The following is a 17,109-nucleotide window of genomic DNA, read 5'->3' on the forward strand; positions in this document are numbered from 1 at the left end:
GCAAAATTTCAACTGTATTCTCAAGCTTTCTTGACGTTGCTTAGTAACTGCACAGTGTCATAGGAATAGTGGAGAATCTTCCATGTGTTGAACAGGAGGAATTTCTCCAGCATCAGGCGGCAACTTTGGCAGAAATTCACAGAAACTGTGTTTGTAAAGACAATAGGAACACCATGCTTTGACTGAACCTGCAAATGATTGACAACTTGGAGAACAGATTCCATTGCAGAATGTTCTTTGACCCAGACTTCCTGGGACTTGCAAAGACAAAGAGCAGTCTGCGCATATGCATCTTACACCCATTTGCAAGTGTTTTTGAAGCTTTTTGCCCATCTAGAATTATAAAAACGTAACTAAAATTAAATAGGGCACCTCAACTGGGGTTGGGACTCTAATGTACTAAATAAGCCTAACATCTCTTTAAAGTTTTCTTTCTGGATGTGTGAAAAGAGGCTGTCATGAATTTTCTACACGAATCATACCCTGTGCAGTTTGAGTGCAGGCCATTCTATTTAATTGGATTCACACCGATTTGGTATTAAAGCTACTGCATATCAGTTTTGACCAATTTATTCAATCACTGGGGTATGCATTGACCAGGTCTCTATGGCGCTAAGGCTGGTGAAGGCAAACTTAAACCATCACTCTCAATCTTCAAAGGATGTTATGCATGTTAGGGCTGCTATGTCCAATGTAGATTCCTAGTGCATGTGTGTTTGACCAGAAACTCAACTGGACTTGCCACATGAGCACAGTAGCTACAAGAGTAGGTCAGAGGCTTGAAATACTATGGCAAGTAACTGACCACCTCATTCCCGGTCTATCACCTACAAGGCACAAGCCAGGATTGTGGTAGAGTACTCGCCACTTGCCTGGGTGGTGCAGCTCCAAAATACTAAAGGTTGACACCATCTAGGGCATCTGCTTGATTGGCACAAATCCACAAAGACGGATTTCATCCTCTACCACTGACACTCAGTGCATCTACAAGATGCACTGCAGAAATTCACTGAAGACCTTAAGGCAGCACCTTCCAAACTCATTACCATTTCTGTCTAGAAGAGCAATGGTAGCAGAGACTTGGGAACACCATCATCACCTTCAAGTTCCCTTTCAAGCCATTCACCACCCTGACTTGGAAATATATTGCCATGACTTCACTGTTGCCTAGGCCAAAATCCTCGCATTCTGCCCCTATGGCATTGTGGGTCAACCCAGAGCAGGTGGACTGTTGTGCTTCAAGAAGGCAGCTCACTGCCACCTGAAGGGGAACAGCGGATGAAGAAATAAATGCTGGCCAACCAGTGACAACCATGTTCCATGATGAACAATTTTTTAAAAAGTCTTATTTTTGTCCATGTTATTGGAGAAATACATTTTCAGTCAGCCACCACAGAAGTGCTGAGTCTATTGTGTAAATAGGCTTCCGCTCAGGTTTCAACCTATCAGACCTATAGGAAGTGGTAATTACAAATCTCCAAAAATAATTATTGGTGAATGAGTTATCTCCAACACTGAATCAGTAAACTGGGCAGTTCTAGTGAAGTTTTTGTTCCTTGTTTCTGCTAAGATGATTCAGTGTACCAGTCCACACTCTATACACGTCTCACGCCCTTCTCCAATACCACACAATGATAGATATTATATGGTTAAAAAAAATCACACAATACTAGGTTATTGTCCAACAGGTTTATTTGAAAGCACTAAGTCCACATGATTGATGTTAACCTGAAGAGCTATGCAGAATTCAGCTCTTTCCCACCTACACCTCAATCCATCCTGCCACTGTATCTTTCAATGAGTGTCCTACCAAAAGCCAGCAAAGGATTTTTCACCATCTCATCCCGTCACTGACCAAGTCTTTTATTCAAACACAACACATGACATCCATGTGAAAATGCCATTTGCAAATACCAAAGACACATACAGAAACTAAAGATTATTCAGATCCATTCTCCTAGTCTGTCCTGTGTTCCCATTACGGCCTTATAAGATAATTGGCCATGAATTATAGTTCAAGAAGTGATAGGCAGCTATGCTCCCTATGCGAACACTTGCCTTGACTGTAGTTCATCCCAAGAAGTTCTGTTCCTGTGAATTTGCTGGCTATAGACTATTGCATGTTGTTGCTGCTAGGGTAGTCAGGTTCAGTTGACATTGTATGAAGGACTGTTACTGGTGTAGGTGGAAGGAGAACAAGCAAAAACCCATTTGAAAGTGGAAAGCATATGCCTCTCTTATAGTACCTCTGCCAGTAATTCTGCACACCAGCACTTCCTTTACTCTGTGGGACAATAGATTAAGTATGTGAAGAATTTTTGGACTGCTCCCCCTCCCCCAATCCATCCTTTTGAGCTCATAAGTGATCTGTTTGTAAGTTCTGATAGCTGTAGGCAACTACTTGATTTACCGCGAGTTGCGATGCTTCAATGTGCTACATGCAAATTAGAAATTGACTTGTCGACATTGTCCAATACATAGCTCTGCTGACCAGCTCTCTAGTGCACCCTCCTCTGGACTGGGCTTTGGAAACGACATTGGATTGCAATTTGAGTGTGTCCTCATATGAGCTGTAGCATCAGCAGTCCACTTGCTCTGCCCTTGATCTCACATCTTTGTCCTCAGTGCACTACTTGTTGGAAACACTTTTTTATTCACTGGTGGGACATGGGCATCACTGGCTGGCCAGTGTTTATTGTATCTCCTTAGTTGCCCTTGAGAAGTTGGTGGTGAGTTGCCTTGCCGAACTGCTGCAGTCCACCTGCTGTAGGTAGACTCACGATGCCATTAAGGAGGAAATGCTAAGATTTGGACCCAGCGACAGTGAAGGAATGGCAATTTATTTCCAAATCAAGATGGGGAGTGCCTTGGAGGAAAAACTTGCTGTTGGTGGTGGTCCTATGTATCTGCTGCCCTTGCCCTTCTAGATGGTCCTGGGTTTGGAAGGTGCTGTTGAAGGATCTTTGAGTTTCTGCAGTGCATCTTGTAAATAGTATACACTGCTCCTACTGAGCGTTGGTGGTGGAGGGGGTGGATATTTGTGGATGTGGTGCTACTCAAGCAGGCTGCTTTGTCCTAGATAGTCTTATTTCTTGAGTGTTGTTGGAGTTGCACTCATCTGGGCAAGTGGGTAGTATTCCAACACATTCTTGACTTGTGCCTGTAGATGGTGGACAGCTTTGGGGAGTCAATGATATTTGCACCATTGAATGTCAAGTGACGATGGTTGGATTGTGTCTTATTGGAGATGGTCATTGCCTGGCATATGTGTGGTGCAAATGTTTCTTGCCACTTGTCAGCCCAAGCCTGGATACTGCCCAGATTATGTTGCATTTGAACACGGACTGCTTCTGTATCTGAGGAGTCTTGAATGGGGCTGAACATTGCACTATCATTAGCAAACATCCCCACATCTGACATTATAATAGAAGGAAGGTCATTGGTGAAGCAACTGAAGATGGTTGGACGTAGGACAATACCTGAGGAACTCCAGCTGAGATGACTGACCTCCAACAACCACAATCATCTTCCCATGTGCCAGGTATGACACCGATCACTGGAGAGTTTGCCTAAGATACCCATTAATTCCAGTTTTGCTAAGGCTGCTTGATGCCATTTTAAATCAGAAACAAAAACAGAAGTTATTGGAAAAGCTCAGCAGGTCTTGTAGCATCTATGTTGGGTCCAGTAATTTTTCCTCACAGATGCCGACAGACCTGCTGAGTTTTTCCAGCAACGTCTGTTTTTGTTTCTGCTTGATGCCACACTCTATCGAATGTAGTCTTGATGTCAAGGGCTGTCACTCTTGCCTCTGAATTCAGCTCTTTTGTCCATGTTTGAACCAAGGCTGTAATGAGGTCAGGAGCTGAGTGGCCCTGGCGCAACCCAAACTGGGTGTCACTGAGCAGGTTATTACTGAGCAGGTGCTGATTGAGAGCACTGTTGATGACACCTTCCAGCATTTTACTGATGTTCGAGAGTAGGCTGATGGGTTGGTAATTACAGCTGAAAATCTGTTGCTGGAAAAGCGCAGCAGGTCAGGCAGCATCCAAGGAGCAGGAGAATCGACGTTTTGGGCATGAACCCTTCTTCAGGAAACTAGCAGAGTTTGGTAATTGGCAGAGTTGAATTTGTTCTGCTTTCTGTGTACAGGATATACCTGGGCAATTTTCCACATTGTCAGGAAGATGCCAGAGTTGTAGCTAGAACGGTTTGGCAAGGGGTACAGCTAATTCTGGAGCACATTACTTCAGTACTATTGCCGGACTGTTTGTCAGGGCCCACATATCCCTATCTACCAATTAATTGGATATCAGTTTCTGGGCTGGTGTTTGCATGGGGGAGACTGAGTATTGTGCATCTTCTAGCATTCTGTCCTCTCACTCCTCTAATACCAATGAGCTCCAGAACTTGCAAAGGTTTCATAAAGGCACCATGTTCAGTTGCTGGTGGCACTAGTGTGGCTGTTTAGTGAAACCCCAGGCTGAATTCAGTGTTGAGAGAAGGGCAGTTTGAGAGCAAAGCCCCTTATAGATGAAGACATCTCAACCTTAAAATGAGTGCCAGGCCCATCTGAGATGAATCAGAAAGCACTTTTTCAGTCACTGATATCTGGAACACTTTTCCCCCAAAAAACTATTGAGGCTGGGGATCAGTTGAAAATGTCAATACTGAGATTGACAGGAATTATGTGACAACACAGGTTGATGGAGCTAAGGTACAGATCAGTGATAATCTAACTGGTGAAATAGGTTTGAGGGGCTGAATGGCCTCTTCCTGTTCCCATGTTTACTTCTGTTTCATTATCCATGATAGCTCGATCTGAGCCTTTGGTGCCTGCCACCTGCTGCCAAGCCTGAGCTGATGCCAATGTGATTCTCTCCTTGGTGTGGAACAAACTCCCTGAGAAAGTGGTGGATGTGGGTACAATTACAATGTTTAAAAGACATTTGGATTGGTATATGAATAGGAAAGGTTTAGATGGATACGGGCCAGGAGCAGGCAGGCGGGACTAGTTTAGTTTGGGATTATGTTCGGCATGGATTGGGTAGACCAAAGGATCTGTTTCCGTGCTGTATGGCTCTGTGTCCTGTGCTGCTATCTTCTCCTGCATAAGTCAATGGGATGTGTCAGTGAGTGGGCTGCTGAAAGGTAGTGGCTCCACTGTATGTCAGTGGAGTATAATTTGGATGGTGCAGTGAAGAAACATCAAATGTAGACGAGAGCACACAGGCTGTAATGGCAGCTGGATGTGGAGGAGACTGAAGTAGGAAGGACACAGACTTGTACTGATGTGTTTGGTCAGGTAAAATGGGGCTGGTGCTATGCAATTTAGTGAGGTAGGACTGTGTCCACAACAAAACAAACCTGTGATTCGACATTTTATCATAGAGACCAAGTCATAAACTTCCTACACTGCTGATGCCAAGCTAGGGTGCCATGCTTCATGTCTTGAGTTGCTTGGCTACCTTGGGGCATTGCTTTCTGGTGAACTGACATGGTACCATCTCTCATCTACAGTGAAGAACTGTTTTTTCACCCTTGTCTGAACCAGAGGGTGGGTGGGGGGAGGATTAGCCTTAATGACTCTTTGCCCATTTTGAAACGAGCTTCTGTGGTTAGTTTTTGGAATGAAGACTGCACTTTGTCTTCGGAAGGAGCAGAGGGGTTTTAAATGATGTTGTTTCACTCCCAAATTCACCTCCTCCTCGCATGAAAGCAGCTCCCACCTCTCAGTGAGAGGAACAATCATTCCATTCTTTTCATAGTTCAAAGTGAAAGTTCAAATTCCTTTCAACTTTCTAAAGTCTCTCATTATAGCTCAGAACTTTATCTCCAGCATGTTGAATACTTCTCATTTGTCTGAATGACTCGAGGTAATGTCTGATTCGAGTGTGTGCAGTTTGATCTGCACTCCCACTGATTTTATCCAATAATTTGACAGCGATTTTTAATAAGCTGTTGCCTTCATTCTGCTGTTTTGTCTAGTGTGAGCATCCTGAGTGTCCTTTGAACATCCAAACTCTTTCAGCCTCATCCATCAGTATTTCAAAACTAGAGTTTGTAACATGTAAGCATGTGTGTCTAAGTTTGAGTGAATGTGGGTGAGTGCATTTGTAGGACTGTGTGGATGTGTGGGAGTCTGTGGTTGTGTCTGTGGTAGAGTGTGGGTCATACAGCACGGAAACAGACCTTCCAATCTAACTCATCTATTCAACCAGGTTTCCTAAATTGAACTAGTTCCATTTGCTTGCATTTGGTCCATCTCCCGATAAACGTTCCTATCCATGTACTTGTTCAAATATGTTTTCAATATTAAATATCAAACAACACTAGGTTATAGTCCGACAGGTTTATTTGACATTGCAAGCTTTCAGAGCTCAGCTCCTTCCTCAGGCGTACCTTGTTGAATCCCTTGATCAGTTAAGAGGCAGAATTCTGATCACAATGCAAATCCAGACTCCTTTCAAGTGTTTGTCTCTAGATAACTAAAGGTTTATCAATGTATGTGGGTGAGATTTTAGGTTGGATAATGCACTTTAGGGGTGTGTGTGTGTGTAGTGTGGTGGGTCATGACACGAGCCAAGATCATGGGTGAGGCCATCCTCATGGGTATGAACTTAGCTATCAGCCTCTGCTCAGTGATTTTGCGTTGTTGCGTATCGCAAAGTCCATCTTGGAGACCAATCTCACTGTTGAATTCGGATTACAAAATCCTGTCAAAGGTAATTGCCAACCGGGTCAGGTCTGCTCTGGGGTCGGTGATTCACCCAGACCAAACCTGTGCTGTACCGGGCAGGAAGATCGCTGAGAGTCTCGCACTCCTCAGGGCTACGATTGCCTACGTGCAGGACAGAGGGTTGGACACCTGCCTGATCTCTGTTACCACGCCTAACCCCGCCCCCACGCCGATCTCCATCCCCGTCCCTGCGCCTAACCCCGCCCCCACTCCCAGCTCCAGCCCCACAGCAGGTCCTAGCTCCCAGCCCTGCCATGTTTTCACCATCCCTCCAGATCTCCCCCTCTCTGAGGATGAAAGATCAGTCCTCAGCAGAGGCCTCACCTTCATTCCCCTACGCCCTCGGATTAACGAGTTCAACATGTGGCGAGACATTGAACAATTCTTCCGCCGCCTTCGCCTCCACGCCTACTTCTTCAACCAAGATTCTTGCCCACCCTCTGACGACCCCTTCTCCCACCTCCAACACACCCCATCCACCCCATCCCGTGCTGGCCTCTTACCCACCCTCAATCTCTTTATAGCCAACTGCCGCCACGACATTAACCGCCTCAACCTGTCCACCCTTCTTACCCACTCCAACCTCTCACCCTCGGAACGTGCAGCCCTCCACTCCCTCCGCTCCAACCCCAACCTCACCATCAAACCGGCAGACAAGAGAGGTGCAGTAGTAGTAGTTTGGCGCACCGACCTTTACACCGCTGAGGCTAAACACCAGCTCGCGGACACCTCCTACTGCCCCCTTGACCATGACCCCACCTCCCACCACCAAACCATCATCTCCCAGACCATCCATAACCTCATCACCTCAGCGGATCTCCCATCCACCGCCTCCAACCTCATAGTCCCACAACCCTGCACCGCCCATTTCTACCTCCTGCCCAAAATCCACAAACCTGACTGCCCCGGCCGACCCATTGTCTCAGCCTGCTCCTGCCCCACTGAACTCATCTCTGCATACCTCGACACGGTCCTGTCCCCCTTAGTCCAAGACCTCCCCACCTACGTTCGGGACACCACCCACGCCCTCCACCTCCTCCATAATTTTTGCTTCCCTGGTCCCCAACGCCTTATCTTCACCATGGACTCCAGTCCCTGTACACCTCCACCCCCCATCACGAAGGACTCAAAACCCTCCGCTTCTTCCTTTCCCGCCGTACCAACTCCTCTTTCCAATCCTCCCACTTCCTCCAAACCAAAGGAGTTGCCATGAGCACCCGCATGGGCCCCAGCTATGCCTGCCTCTTCGTAGGATATGTGGAACAGTCCATCTTCCGCAACTACACTGGCACCACCCCCCACCTTTTCCTCCACTACATCGATGACTGTATCAGCGCTGCCTCGTGCTCCCACGAGGAGGTTGAACAGTTCATCCACTTTACCAACACCTTCCACCCTGACCTCAAATTCACCTGGACCATCTCAGACTCCTCCCTCCCCTTCCTAGACGTTTCCATTTCTATCTCGGGCGACCGACTCAACACGGACATCTATTATAAACCGACTGACTGCCACAGCTACCTAGACTACACCTCCTCCCACCCTGCCCCCTGTAAAAACGCCATCCCATATTCCCAATTCCTTCGTCTCCGCCGCATCTGCTCCCAGGAGGACCAGTTCCAATACTGTACAGCCCAGATGGCCTCCTTCTTCAAGGACCGCAGATTCCCCCCAGACGTGATCGACGATACCCTCTACCGCATCTCCTCCACTTCCCGCTCCTCCACCCTTGAGCTCCGCCCTTCCAACCACCACCAGGACAGAACCCCACTGGTTCTCACCTACCACCCCACCAACCTCCATATACAGCGTATCATCCGCCGTCATTTCCGCCACCTCCAAACGGACCCCACCATCAGAGATATATTTCCCTCCCCTCCCCTATCAGCATTCCGAAAATACCACTCCCTCCGTGACTCCCTCGTCAGGTCCACACCCCCCACCAACCCAATCTCCACTCCTGGCACCTTCCCCTGCAACCGCAAGAAATGCAAAACTTGCACCCACATCTCCTCCCTTACTTCTCTCCAAGGCCCCAAGGGGTCCTTCCATATCTGCCACAAATTCGCCTGCACCTCCACACACATCATCTATTGCATCCGCTGCACCCGATGTGGCCTCCTCTATATTGGGGAGACGGGCCGCCTACTTGCAGAACGTTTCAGAGAACACCTCTGGGACACCCGGACCAACCAACCCAAACCACCCCGTGGCTCAACACTTTAACTCCCCCTCCCACTCCACCAAGGACATGCAGGTCCTTGGACTCCTCCATCGCCAGACCATAATAACACGACGGTTGGAGGAAGAGCGCCTCATCTTCCGCCTGGGAACCCTCCAACCATAAGGGATGAACTCAGATTTCTCCAGTTTCCTCATTTCCCCTCCCCCCACCTTGTCTCAGTTGAATCCCTTGAACTCAGCACTGCCTTCCTAACCTGCAATCTTCTTCCTGACCTCTCCGCCCCACCCCACTCCGGCCTATCACCCTCACCTTGACCTCCTTCCACCTATCACATCTCCATCGCCCCTCCCCCAAGTCCCTCCTCCCCACCTTTTATCTTAGCCTGCTGGACACATTCCTCATTCCTGAAGAAGGGCTTATGCCCGAAACATCGAATTTCCTGTTCCTTGGATGCTGCCTGACCTGCTGCGCTTTTCCAGCAACACATTTTCAGCTCTGATCTCCAGCATCTGCAGATCTCACTTTCTCCACCTGCCTGATCAGCCTGGACCAGGAGAAAGCCTTTGACAGGATATCACACAGGTAGGTATATGATAGATGTTCTCTCAAAAATGGGCTTTTGGGGAGGGAATCTGCAATTGGATCAGACTGCTCTTTACCAACATTGTCAGTGCAGCCTAATCAATGGGTGGGAATCAGATAGCTTCCCAGTCAGATCTGGAGTCAGGCAGGGCTGCCCTCTCTCTCCTGCCTTGTTTGATTGCTGCATAGAGCCATTTGCCGAGTCCATCAGGAAGGATGTGAGCCTGAGAGGGGTGACTATTCCTGGCAGCGGGGGCCTGCAGGTTAAGGCCTCCCTGTACATGGATGACGTCGCCGTTTTCTGCGTGCGCAGACTCATGTGCATATGTGACCAGTTCGAATGGGCCTCGGGGGCCAAGGTAAACCGAGGCAAGAGCGAGGCCATGCTCATTGGGAACTGGGCCGACTAATCCTCGATCCCCTTCACCTGAAGGTGCTGGGTATTTGGTTCGGGGGGGCTGGGGCTTGCGCCAAGTCTTGGGAGGAGCGAATCAGCAAAGTGAGGCAGAAACTGGGCAGATGGAAGCTACGGTCGCTCTCCATCGTGGGAAAAAACCTGGTCATCAGGTGTGAGGCACTGTCATTGCTGTTATACATGGCACAGGCCTGGCCTATTCCCAGAACCTGTGCTGTTGCAGTCACCCGGGCCACCTTCCAATTTATATGGAGGTCAAAGATGGACTGGATCCGAAGGGACTCGATGTATAAAGATCTGGGCAATGGGGTGAAAAATACACCCAATGCCACCCTCACCCTGATGGCCACCTTCGTGTGTGGCTGCATCAAGCTGTGCGTGGATCCCCGGTACGCAAACACCAAGTGTCACTACGTACTGAGGTTCTACCTGTCCCCGGTGTTATGAAGAATGGGCCTGGCCTCGCTGCCGCGGAACGCTCCGAGTAGTTGGACGGTTCCATATCACCTGTCCTTCGTGGAGAGGTTTATGAAGAAAAACACCGTTGACCACAAATCCATCAGGAAGTGGTCAGCATGTGTCCTTGAGACCCTTCGGGAAGAGGAGAGGGCGGATCCTATCGAGCGGTTCCCTGAGCAGACTGTCAATGCCATTTGGCAGAATGCCTCATTGCCAGAACTTTCCAACAAGCACCAAGACATGGCTTGGCTGGTGGTGAGAAGGGCTCTGCCTGTGAGATCCTTTATGCACGCCCGGACTCTCAGCCGCACCGCACGCTGCCCTCGAAGCGGCTGCGGGGAGGGGGAACGAGACTGTCACACACCTCCTTCTGGAATGTGCCTACGCAGAAGTCTGGAGAGAAATGCAATGGTGTTTGTCGAGGTTCGTCCCGAGCAGCGCCGTGATGCGGGACTCCGTGCTCTACGGTCTGTTCACCGAGACGAACATCAACTGTGCCTGGAGTTTCATCAACTCGGTGAAGGACGCTCTCTGGGCGGTCCAAAATCTGTTGATCTTCCAGCTGAAGGAGTTGACCCCGACTGAGTGTTGCAGACTGGCACATTCCAAGGTCCAGGACTACGTGTTGAGGGACGCTCTGAAGCTTGGGGCAGCTGCCGCCAAGGCATGGTGGGGAAAGACCACCGTGTAACATCTGCCTGCCTAAGAAGAACAGGGGGCCCATGCAGTCATTTGGGCTGTGCTGACGCCTCATCTCAATATATGGACATATGATTGATAAACATACAGACCTGTATATATAAATGATAAATTCTGATCTCTGTATGTAAATATTTACGTATGTATGGCATGACCAACTGTACAGACCATCAAATTATTTTATGAATAAAGTATATTTTTGAAATAAAAAAAATCTCAAAGTCCATCTTGGAGGACGCTCACCCTAGGATCAGCAGCTGACTGTCCTGGACCACAGCAGTGTTCCCCCACTGGGATGGAATCCCCCCTGTGTGTTGATTGTTATGTGGTGTCCATTCAGCCGTTATCATAACGTCTGCATGGTGTCACCAATGTACAATGCCTCGGGGCATCCTGGCCTGCAGCATATGTGATAGTCAACATTGGCCAAGTCACATGAGTACCTGTTGTGTACGCGGTGGGTGGTGTTCCCACGTGTGATGTAGTATCCATGTGATGATCTGACATGTCTTGCAGTGGTTGCCATGGCAGGGTTGTGTGCTGTTACGGTCGATGTTATCCTGAAGGCTGGGTAGTTTTCTACGAACGATAGTCTGTTTAAGGTTTGGCAGTTGGTTGAAGGCAAGAAGTGGATGTTTGGGGAAGACCGTAGTGAGATATTCACCTTTGTCGATAATATTTCACAGGGTGTGAAGAATATGGCATAGTTTTTCTGTTCCAGGGAACAGAGTCGAAGGATACCCTATCGGTCGTATCCAGTGTCTGTCTTCTGAGGAGGCCATTATAGATTCTCGCTGTGGCACATCAAAACTGGTGATCCATGAGCTGAGCATCATATCCTGTTCTTATGAGGGCGTCCTTCAACATCTTCAGGTGTCCGTCACGTTCCCAGAATTGTATACAGGACTCCAAATGTAGCTTTACCAGCTGTCTTGTACAGCTGTAACATGATGTTCCAATCCCTGTACTCAACATTCCGACTGATGAAGGCAAGCATGCCAAACGTCTTCTTCACCACTGTCTACCTGTGACACCACTTTCAAAGAACTATGTACCTGCATCCACAGGTGTATGACAACACTCCCCAGTGCCCTACTGTGTGAGTTCTGCCCAAGTTTGTGTTACCAAAATGCAACACCTTGGATTTATCTGTATTAAAACCCATTGCCATTCCTTGGCCCATTGGCCCAGCTTATCAAGGTCATGTTGTAATCTGAGATAACCTGCTTTCACCAATTTTGATGATATCTGCAAACATACTAACCATTCTTCCTATATTCTTATTCAAATCATTTATAAAAATGACGAACCAGTGGACCCAGCACCAATCCCTGTGGCACACCGCTGGTCACAGGACTCCAGTCCAAAAAACTACCGTCCACCACTGCCTTCTGTCTCTTACAGTCAAGCCAATTTTGCATCCAATTGGCTAGCTCACCCTGGATCCTATGTGGTCTACCTTTCCCAACCAGTGTACCATCATCTATCCTCTTGGTCACCTCTTCAAAAAATTCACTCAGATTTGTGAGACATGACTTCCCATACACAAAGCCATGCTGACTATTCCTAATTAGTCCTTGCCTCTCCAATTGCATATAGGTCCTGTCTCTCAGAATACCCTCCAACAACTTACTCACTATGTTGGGCTCATTGGTCTGTAGTTCCCTGGCTCTTTCTTGCAGCCTTTCTTAAGTGATAGCACAATATTAGCCACCCACCAGTCTTTCAGCACCTCACCCGTGACTGTCAATGATACAATTACCTCTGCTGGGGCTTTGCAATTTATTCTCTGAGGTTCCCACAAAGACCTTGATCAGGTCCCAATCTCGATTCTTTGATGAAGAGGAGGGCTGGGTATCCAGAAACATTGCTGCTGGAAATCAGGGGACCACTTATCATACAATCCTTACAGTGTGGAAGCAGGCCATTCAGCCCATCGAGTCCACACCAACCTTCCAAACAGCATCTCACCCCATCCCCCTACCCTCTCCTTGTAACCCTGCATTTCAGATTAGATTAGATTAGATTACTTCCAGTGTGGAAACAGGCCCTTCGGCCCAACAAGTCCACACTGACCCGCCGAAGCGCAACCCACCCATACCCCTATATTTACCCCTTACCTAACACTATGGGCAATTTAGCATGGCCAATTCACCTAACCCGCACATCTTTGGACTGTGGGAGGAAACTGGAGCACCCGGAGGAAACCCACGCAGACACGGGGAGAACGTGCAAACTCCACACAGTCAGTTTGCCTGAGGTGGAAATTGAACCCGAGTCTCTGGCACTGTGAGGCAGTAGTGAGAGAGAGAGTGTGTGAGAGAGAGTGTGAGTGTGTGAGAGAGTGTAAGTGTGTGAGTGGGAGAGACCATTTCCCATGGTCAATCCACCTAATCTGCTCATCTTTGGACTGTGGGAGGAAACTGGAGGACCCAGAGGAAACCCACACAGTCACGAGGAAGAACACGCAGTCACCCGAGGCTGGAATTGAACCCAGGTCCCTGGCACTGTGTGGCAGTAGTGCTAACCATTGAGCCACCATGCCACCCTGTAAGGACTTGAAAGGACACAGCAAGTTAGAGGGCTAATACTGATAGAAAACTCAAAATACTCAATCGATGTGTGTGTGTGAGTGTATTTGTGGTAGGGTGTGTGAGAGTGTGAGTATGAGTGTTGTGGGTGTTGGCCGTTGGCAGGTGGTGTGCATGAGTGGTGTAAATAGTGTGGGTGTGAGAGGGAGTGGTTTTGGATAATATGGGTGTGTCGGAAGAAGTATGTGGATGCTGGTGTGTGTGAGGGTGTTTGTGGATGTGTGTAAGTGAGCATGTGATCATAGATCGTTGAATCCCAGTGTGAAAACAGGCCCTTCGGTCCAACAAGTCCACACTGACCCTCCAAAGAATAACCCACCCAGACCCATTCCCCTACCCTATTACTTTACATTTACCCCTGCCTAATGCACCTAACCTACATATACCTGAACACTACAGGCAATTTAGCATGGCCAATTCACCTAACCTGCACATCTTTGGATTGTGGGAGGAAACCGGAGCAGACACAAGGAGAATGTGCAAATTCCACACAGACAGTCGCTTGAGGTGGGAATCAACCCAGATCCCTGGCACTGTGAGGCAGCAGTGCTAACCACTGAGCCACTGTGTTGCCCGTGTGGTGTGAGAGTGAGCATGAGCAAGTGAATGTCGGTTTCCATTTCACTTCTTTTGAGGAAGGGGGGCAATTTGCTGCATTCAATTTTATTTACTATTTCTCCCTCTGCATATCCTCTTGTCCAACTCATTTGGTCATTTCTGAGCTGCTACATCCAATTGTATTAGCCTGCTTCGTTTGGCATTATCTAAATCCATGTTCATCTTTGTTCATTACATCAGTGCATCTGAAGTGATTTTTGATGACAGACCTCTTTTCAAATAAATTAATAATCACTGCCTCCCAATTAGATCATAAAGCTACATAACACTCATATTGTGAAAGTGCTGCAGGCATGGCGTGCTAAATAAAGTAATAATTTCCAAGTATCAGTGAAGCTGGTGTGCCTGTTTTTCACTGCATTAACTATCTGTCCTTGACAGGAACATAAGGAGCAGTAATCTAAAGAGAACCAGAAGTCTAGGAACAGTAGGGAAGGTATTGTAGGGAAGAGGTGCACAGTTAAGCAGCAGGAGCACAGGGAGAGCAGGGTGACAGTTAGAGAGCAGCAGCATAGAGACAGCAGGACTATAACTAGAACACGAGAGAACAAGAGCTTGGAGAGGGCAGGAATGGAGAGAGCAAGAGAAAGCCGGAGTGGAGAGGTCGAACGGACAGGAGAGGAGAGAGCAAGAATAGAAAGGGCAGGAATGGACAGGGGAGGAGCTCAGAGAGCACAGCATTGGAGAGTTCAGGAGAGAGCACACTGAGTATGAAAAAAAATCCCAACTCAAGGAGGATTCAGAACCAGAGGGCACAGGTTTAACGATGCAGTGCTGACATAAAGAAAAAATAAACTTTTCCAAACAGCGAATGGTGAGGATCTGGAATGTCTGAGCTGAAGGCAGCTTCAATGGAAGCTTTCCAGGAGGAAACTGGAATATTATCTGAAGCAGAAGAATGGGAGAGCGACTGGGAGTGTGGTTGTTGGGTGTGAGAGTCGACAAGACCAAACTTCGCCCACAACTTCCACCCTGCCCTCAAATTCACTTGGTCCATCTCAGACACCTCCTTCCCCTTTCCTGACCTCTTCATTTCTATGTCTGACGACAGTCTCCAGATAAACATTTATGACTGTCAGAGAAATTTGCCCAATAGGGTAGAGATCACAAAACACAGCTCGAAGTGAAATTGACAAACAGTTGATGCAAGCAATATCACTGGAAGAGAAAACAGACCAGCTGACCCAGAACTGACAGTCTGTACAGGTAGATCAGATTTCTCTCCCCAGAGTTGAGGATGAGACCAGTTTTATAGTAATGCTGCACAATGACACTGATTAAGAAATGGGAAACTACCATGTATCTGGAAAGGGAGTAATATAGGATGCTAATTGGAAAATAGTGATCGGATGAATGTCCCGTTCCTTCACACAATGCAACATCCTGACAGTATCGATGGTTTCATTCCTCTTCACAGGTCGGTGTTAATGTCTTTTCTGAAGTAGTGAGGTGCTTCCATTGTCCTGTCCCTGGATCATGTCTTTGCTGGTGCCTCTCTGTCTGACCTGCTCATTGTGTGGCTTTGGTATTGCTGGGTTGTGAAACTGCCCTTGGGGCTTTGAGATATCTGTGGTGTTCTGTCATGTTCATGGGACCTTAAAGTGTATTCCCTTGTCTGCGTGCTGTCTGATTTGGCTTTGTGAGCTGCTCGGGAATTCTGGGTGTTTTGGTACAGTTTGGCCAATTTTGCTTTTGTGGGCCTGTCGTGGGTTAGCAAACCTTTTTCCATAATTCCCCCTCCTTTTTTTTTGTTTTGCTTAGGGGAGGGACAAGAACGGGGCAATGTAGCCAATCAGGGGGATTGTCAGGTGGGGGGGATCTCCGTATCGGACAGGTGGCTCTCAATGTCTGAGTCTGGCCCAGCAGAGGCTATCCCAGGATCAGGGACGTAAGATATTTAATGGGATTGAGGCTAAGGGAATGTCTCTGTGAGAATGGACAGGAACCCTTGTGCAGACCCAGCAGCGGGTCTCATTAAATCTCTTGGCATATCCATGGGCAATTTTGAGGAAGGTGTTGGCCCATAAGTCACTGCGGGTTATGAAATGTGTTGCCCCTTATCCCTGTTTACCAGAAAGCCACAGTGTGTTATTCAGACAGATCAGGCCGAGGGTGCTGATGGTGATGGCTGCCGTGAGCAGTTGGATCCATCGTTGGCGGTTGGAGTGGTGTCTTCCTCTGTGTGGTCCCTGGTCATTGGTTGTGGAGCCCTCTTGCAGCGGGTGGCATGTGTCCATTCGGGCCGTCCTTCCAGTTTCACAGCAGTCCGGCCCGTCATTAGGATTAGGAATGGGCCTTTCCACCTAGGGGAGAGAGAATCTTTTTCTAGTGATTTTATCATGACATAGTCCCCAGGTCAGAATGGATGAATGGGCACAGATTGGGGTGTGAGCAATGCGGCCCTGACCTGGTCGTGTATAGCACTAATGCTCCTGCTAAGGGCCTGGACATACTCTAGGAGGGCCTCTTGTGTCAGAAGAAGGGCTAAGTCTGTGGTGAGTTTCGGAGGTCTGGTTGCAGTGGGCATAGGCTGCCCCATAAGTACTTCAAAAGGGGTGAGCCCAGTCGTGTGGTTGGCTTGTACACATATAGTATAGAGGGCACATGGCAAGGCATCTGGCCAGGTCAGTCCTGTTCCTTGCGTGACTTTTATCAGTGTGGTCTTCAGGGTGCCATTCATCCGCTCGACCATGCCTGACGACTGGGATTGGTAGGGGATGTGGTGTCGCCATGGTATCCCTAGAGCCTTGCTAATGTCAGTCGTAAGCCTAGCCGTGAAGTGAGTCCCCCTGTCCATCTCTATGGTACTGGGAACTCCAAA

Source organism: Hemiscyllium ocellatum, chromosome 37 (assembly GCF_020745735.1).
Source record: "Hemiscyllium ocellatum isolate sHemOce1 chromosome 37, sHemOce1.pat.X.cur, whole genome shotgun sequence".
Taxonomy (NCBI): Eukaryota; Metazoa; Chordata; class Chondrichthyes; order Orectolobiformes; family Hemiscylliidae; genus Hemiscyllium; species Hemiscyllium ocellatum.